The 6,758-nt window shown below is 37.0% G+C and overlaps 1 long non-coding RNA gene across 1 annotated transcript; it reads right to left on the bottom strand.

Moving 5' to 3' along the window:
* Nucleotides 1-3,339: 3,339 nt before the first annotated feature.
* Nucleotides 3,340-6,752, bottom strand: LOC147758939 (uncharacterized). Its single transcript, XR_015324641.1, has 2 exons — nt 5,705-6,752; nt 3,340-5,524 (listed from the first exon to the last, which is right to left on the bottom strand). It is a non-coding gene; the product is annotated as an uncharacterized LOC147758939 (long non-coding RNA).
* Nucleotides 6,753-6,758: the final 6 nt, after the last annotated feature.

Here is a 6,758-nt window from a genome sequence, read left to right as displayed (position 1 = left end):
ATATCGTGTGGTACGTTACTACGATCTACCTTTGGATATCATGAATCCCGTGTGCTATGATGCCTCATTATAACCTGAATATATGGATGTTTCATTCTTTCTACAGCGCCATCTGTTGCCGCGAATGTTTTGAAGGTCCCAAAAGCCAGCTAGTGATAGTTTTCATGTTCAAGAAAGGTTATTAAGGCATCATCATATTATGCACCGAAAGCATCACCTTCAGCATTAGGCACAAAGTTGGCCAAGCTTGTTTTTACTGATCGCTTCGCTTTCATTTATACGAAGCAAATGCTGATGATTTCAATAATGCATAGACTGCAAGTAGCATTGCGCATCAAGATATCATGAGCCAAAAATGTGTGTTTCGTTTCTTGCCACATAAAAATTGCTGGCCTATCTACCCTAAAAATGTTGACTAATTTAATAGTCTACAATGCTTGATATCTACTGAATGAAAGAACCATCGTTTGGCGTTCGTTTTGTATATTGGGTCTTATGAATTGGGCATCCTTGGATTCCTGCGAGGGAATCGAGAAGGCCACTAAGTACTTTCAGGACATTGCGAAGACCAATATGTTTTTGTGCATTCGTGCATATGTCTATCTATTTTGTATTCACAAGCCTTTGCACGCAAATACCTATTGAGTAAACCTATAATTCCGTGCCAAATTTTCGCGTATCTTTAAAAATGAAGCCCAATGATTTACCTAAAAGGACTCAACAAACGATACATTATTTATTATTTGGTTAGCCTTTCCCAATGCTTTGACCAGTTCATGATAGCCTTCTAATAATGGCATCTATGTTGACTTTTACATCGTCTTACATACATATTTATACAATTTAATGTTGCATAGGGAGAATGAACGTTCAAAATGGTTCCCATTCCCGCATGCTTAGAAAGTTTTAACTTTTTCAAATGAAATTTGGGAATACTTGGGCGTATGAAGTCCAAATTCCGACATGTCTTATCATATAGATAGATACGACCGGATACTGGCGCGCTGCGTGACAGACAGTGCTGGCAGCAAAGATGTGAGACTCCGTCTATTCCGAACGTCGTAAGAGCGTGATTGATGCTCTGATTTTCAAGTTCCGGGCTCTTTACTTAATAGGAAATTTCTATTTTTAGGCTGTGCGTTTGATAATTGCCGAAGAATGACACGGCATATCAGCAGCAGATGTATACATTTACATTTTTCCTTTCCTGTTAGTTCTATAAACACCTGACAAATTACAAACTTATATATAAACACCATAGCAACCTACTATAATAGAGCTAGAATTATTGATAAACTTAGCGAATTTCCTATTGATGTCATTACTATTACTAAGTTTTCGATTTACTTTTATACCAGAACAAGCGAGTCGTGGTATTAGAACAACTCCAGTGACAGTTCGACCTGAAATTAATGATAAAATAAGTTATTTTATCATCGAACGCAATTTTTGAACGATCCCGAAGCATCACGGAAGCGAGCAAGCGTCTTACTCCGAATACCTTCCAGTGACGGCGCATTCTATTTTAGATGGATGCACACTAGTTCGTGATTTTTTTAGATTTGTACGTTATGTACAGGCACGACTTTATTCCAGAATATATTGACTTATAAACCACAAAAATGAGAAACATGTGCACAGCAGCTGCTTGTTACAGGTTCATTAATAATTAGTTTATGATATCTTGCAACTGTTTACACCGCCCACTATATACATAGAGATATTGAAAAACAAATATCCTCATTTTTTATAATCCATTACGTTAGCTGCATAACGTAGTGACTCTTAATTTATAATGATATATCTTGGGATATTAATAATAGAGCATGCTAAGTATATGGATTACAGAATCAGAGTTTTTTTCCTGCAAAATGCAAATTAGCATATTTTGTAACATTATTCAAACTTAACGTAATACTTTTCACTTACATTAACAATATTAATCTTTTGTTTCCTCGAAGCGTCCGAAGTTCTTATCTGATAAATGAATTTATAGAAAATGAAGCTGCTGCATTTACACCGGCTGGGACCGGTGAGCATCATGGCCTAGTCAAAAAGATCTTATTCATGTGTCAATAGAAAAATTATATGTTTTCCTAATCTGTTTGTATCATATACTAATTGACGCGGTAAGAGTTACGCCAACGATGAACAGCCATATACTCTATACTATATAAAACCAGACAAAATTAGTTCATAACATCGGTAAGCATTTGGCTGTTAAGAAATGCAGATCATCTCCACAAAAGCCGCCTCTTCTTTACCTCGCCATAAGCATATATCACGGCTCAAAAATATAGACATTCTCAACTACTAAAAGATAGGTCTTGCAGAGCTTACAAGGTGAATATAATCAGCATTTGACAACAGAAGAACTCTGCAACCTGCAATGCAGTGCTTTCAAATGTCTGAAATTTTACGGTTTTTTGGTCTTCCTGAAAAACTGATGTGACATGGGTTTGTGTTTCCCTCTTTAAAAACAGGGAATGACATTTGGTCGAAAGCGCCAGTAGGTTTACTCTGAAAATATACCCACAAGAAAACGCCGTCTGTGGACGAAAGTGTTTCGAAGGTACGAAACACTTGTAGGCTTTTTTTTTCGATGTGTCTATTTGAAAAGAGATTCTAGCAACAGATGAGACTCGACCTAGTCGCCAGCGAGAGGTTCCATGAGGAGATTACAAACATATGATATCAAGACAAGCCCATCTAATGAATTTTTTCGAAACTTTTGTGTAGCTAAAGCACGCAAGTCAAGCTACAGCAAAATGATGTTTATAAAATGCATTTCTGAAAAGTTTTACTAACTTTTTGAATAACAAAAGCTGCATAAGAGCAAGGAAAGGGATTGATTTTCTTTTTTTTTTTCAATTTTTACTTGATTGCTTTATTGTCTTTCGTGCTCTCTTCCTACAAATCAGTAACTCAAAATGATTTGTACAAAAGTAATAAATCGTATATGTTTGAAATTGAAATGGGATGCCCATTCGATGAAGTGGCTAAGCACTACTAGAGGATAGGCATTAAATAACAGTTCCGCAATATACGTAATAAATTGGGGGTCTGAATTCTTACATCTTCTAATCTAATTTCCTTTTCTTTTGCAAATCATACTATAAAAATGATTTAGTTAAGAAAACTAATCATAAAATAAAAAAGAATGTCCCTTCAAGTATGCCTCATGAGCTTGTTGAGGCAGTTGCTGACAATCGGTTCCATTTGTTCAGTACTATAAAGTATTATGGAGCTATTAAGACACATAGCTCATACGATGGGCCAAAAGGACTCTGCAGTATCCCTCGAATCATAGATGATGGGACCAGTAAAGACGTATCTACATTCTTGTTCTATAGGAAGAGTGCAATTTATTGGTTATATATACAGACTCAGACTTACAAAGCAGTTGTTTTATTTACAAACGCTATCATTTACTAAGTTTTAATTGGATTTTTATTGCAAACACAATCACCCTAAAAATTAAATTTTATTGTAGCAGAGCTGTTGAACAATGTTTTAATCTTTGTCCGAGCGATCAAGCATTTATCGGGTTTCAAAACAGCAACCAACAAATTCCTTCTTGGCTGGCAAAAATAATCGCTACATTGCCATTAGTTGTAGATTAGCCCATTTAGATTCATTTGCCCACCCGTTGAAGCAGGTTATGCGGCTTAATTTATTTATTTGAAAATATGTACGAACATTTATATATCAAATAGGGATTACCCAACACTAGCTGTTTATAAGAAGCAGCGTTGGGTTATCTCTTAACCCCGCATCTGATTTTAAATCAGTTTATGTTTTGACGCCAAAATCAACTCATATAGGAGAAAAAGTCGGTTAACACACTTGGCGAGCTGTACAGGGGAAAATTGAAAAACAGTATAATCTATGGGATCCACAGGAATACCTAAATCGCCGCGTTACTCCAACGAAATACTATCCAAGGGCAGCCTTCAAAAGTTAAATTCTCGGGGAGAGAAAGGAGCATTGCATTTAGGGAATAGTTAAAATCTGACTATACGTCTCCGCACGAAATCAGGTGATTTCTATGGATCGGTAGGAGTTAGGATCATTTTTTGCACTTTTATGCTTGCAAACGGGGTTATAGTAGCTACTTTAAATACACCAAAGAATGTACAAATGGAAAAGAGAGTATCATGGATGAAAGTTACAGAAACTCGCAGAGAATATTTTATATGCTGGATTAAATGGAAAAACCGGCACAGGTGCTCTTTATTAATTCGAATTACAACTGCAAAGTTAAATAATTAGGGTTTAATAAATAAATAAATAATTAAATAATTGACTAAAGCATAAAGTGAAAAAAAAAGGTGCGTAGATAAGAAGTTGCCTCAAAGGTTACAAGGTTCAGACGTAGGCTAACTATGACGAAGAAAGCGGATAAAAAGTTAGTCGCTTCGGTTGAACAAGTGTGAAGTACCGAATTAATTATGAAAAATAAGAAGGGCAAGATAACAAGCGACGCCATCCACACAGGAATTAATAGTTGCTCAGTTTCCGGTCGATTCAAACTTGGCTTGGTGGAGGAAATAGCTCAAACACGTATAGGTCAAGCTTTTTTTCATAACCGCTATGTAACTCTCTAGTTAATAATATTAAATGGCATTTTAGAATAGTTCCTTAAAGGCAAAGTCTTTTTCGACTATTCGGCCGATCAATGCGCCGACCAGTGGACTCTACACGGAGAACATATTATAGCGCCCGACAATGATCGCAAAATATCGAAAGCCTCATCTGAATTGATGGTCAGAGGTAGTCCAGCCAGAGATTGACTGACTTTTCTTGTAATTTTTGCTATTAAAAACTTCGCAAACGATTGAGCAATGGAAGAGAGAGCATCTTAAAAGAATCCCACGTTGATAGGGAGAAACGTGGCATAAGTAATAATGTCCCAATAGCTGGAACCTATCAAAGAAAAAAGTTGAGCAATCATCAGAGTAAGTTCGAAAAGCCAATTCATTCCTACTACTTTCCTTAAACTTGACTCCAATAGCATTGTGATGATGAAACAGCACAGTACGCTAGGGAATTTTTCGAAAAGTCTGCTGCTATAGTTTTTCATTGCTCGTCAAGTGCAGACACTTGTCATACCTCGTGTGCATGGTAGTGTCTAGCGAAGTCTAATTTATGGCATAAAATAAGCATTAACAAATATGCCTACTTTATTAGATGGTTACTGAGCACAAATATTCCGTTACGCGTTTGGGCCAGTTAGTCCTCGAAATGATTCCCGTAATAAATTAAAAATGACATGTTTTTTGATGTAATAACAAATGTTTAAAACTATCTATACAAAGGACGCGGCGACATAATGATTTGTAAGCAGCGCTTTTATAGATAACTAAGCATCTCAACTACACATCATTTTCCAGAGCTATTTGTGCTTGTACGTTTTTTGGTGGACAACTTCCTATGAATTCGGCAAAGGCAAATCCTACTGGCACTCAATCCTATCTGGTCCCGTGACTGTCTTGCCGCCCAGTGAAAATCTGAAAGCAGATATCTGAGAATGCACCTTTCACGTAATCGCGTGACCTGATTAGCTATGTGTTTTCCTTGATACTCATTAATTTTTAAAATGCCGATTGGCTTCGATAGGGGTACCTCATATAACTTTGACCCTGGCCATACAAAATCACTAAACAGCGCTATCATCTCGACCGTTTTGTTAGTCTTTCCTTACCTAATGTTTTAGCTCCAATGCCCTTTACAATCAACCTCCAAATGATAACAAGACGTCAAATTTTTTATAGTGTTGCTGAAGTCATAATAATAATAATAATAATATTTATTGCACAAAACTATGATCCGTGCTGGCTAGCATGTTTTCTTGTTGTTCACATATGTACATCATGTCACAACTGACCCCGGTTGATACACAACTGCTTCCGGGGTCAAACATACCATAATATCATCTAACTTTCTCGCTTTCTCTCAGTTCTCGTAATCATTTTTCCTCTCGCTCGCTCGCTCGCTCCCTCCGTTTCTGCTATTGGTTATTGTTAATCGTTATTTTCATGCCACCACGTCCACTCGACATATTTGCTTTTTCTCCCTTTCTCAAATTGACTCTCTCTCTGTCTTTATATTTGTCCTGTAATGCATTTACAATCGTACGTACGTCTTCGCTGCTCAGTTGTTGTCGATCATTCTTGTTCTCTTCTCGTCTGTCTCTCTCCTTCTTTATATACAGTTACCATAGTAATAATAGCAGTCATATGTCGTCGTCGTCGTCGTCGTCATTCGTCTTCATCCGTTTCCGCATCTAACCATCAGTCATGTTATGAAGTGACCAAGTGAAGTTACCAAGATCATCATCAACTTCAAACCATAGACCTTAGATCGTAATATCGTCTGTTTGTCTATCTGTCTTTGTTTGTTTATTTATTGGTTTGTTTTTGTTTGTGTCGGCCGTAAACAAATGTCACCATTTACTATCATCCGTATCAAAGGCCTCGTTATGATCCCATCATCAGGACTTTTTACTACTATTACTTCCTATCGATATGAACAGGATGTTCATGGATAGATAGTTACGTCATGCTATATGTATGCCGATCACTGCATGAATGAATGATTGGAGTCGAGTGGTAGCAGTAGCTCGAGTGCATTGTGGATGGTAGTGAGTGATGGTCATGCGATGGTGAGACTAAATGAAGCTAAACTCATGGATGCGAAACTCAATTCAATTTCAGGGTATGACTGACTTCCGCGTTTCCAGAATCTAACATAGCTAT

The sequence above is a fragment of the Varroa destructor genome, unplaced genomic scaffold (assembly GCF_002443255.2).
Source record: "Varroa destructor unplaced genomic scaffold, Vdes_3.0 BEIS01000001.1, whole genome shotgun sequence".
Classification (NCBI taxonomy): Eukaryota; Metazoa; Arthropoda; class Arachnida; order Mesostigmata; family Varroidae; genus Varroa; species Varroa destructor.
The sequence above is the reverse complement of the archived record's forward strand: the minus strand, read 5'-3'. Positions and strand labels throughout refer to the sequence as shown.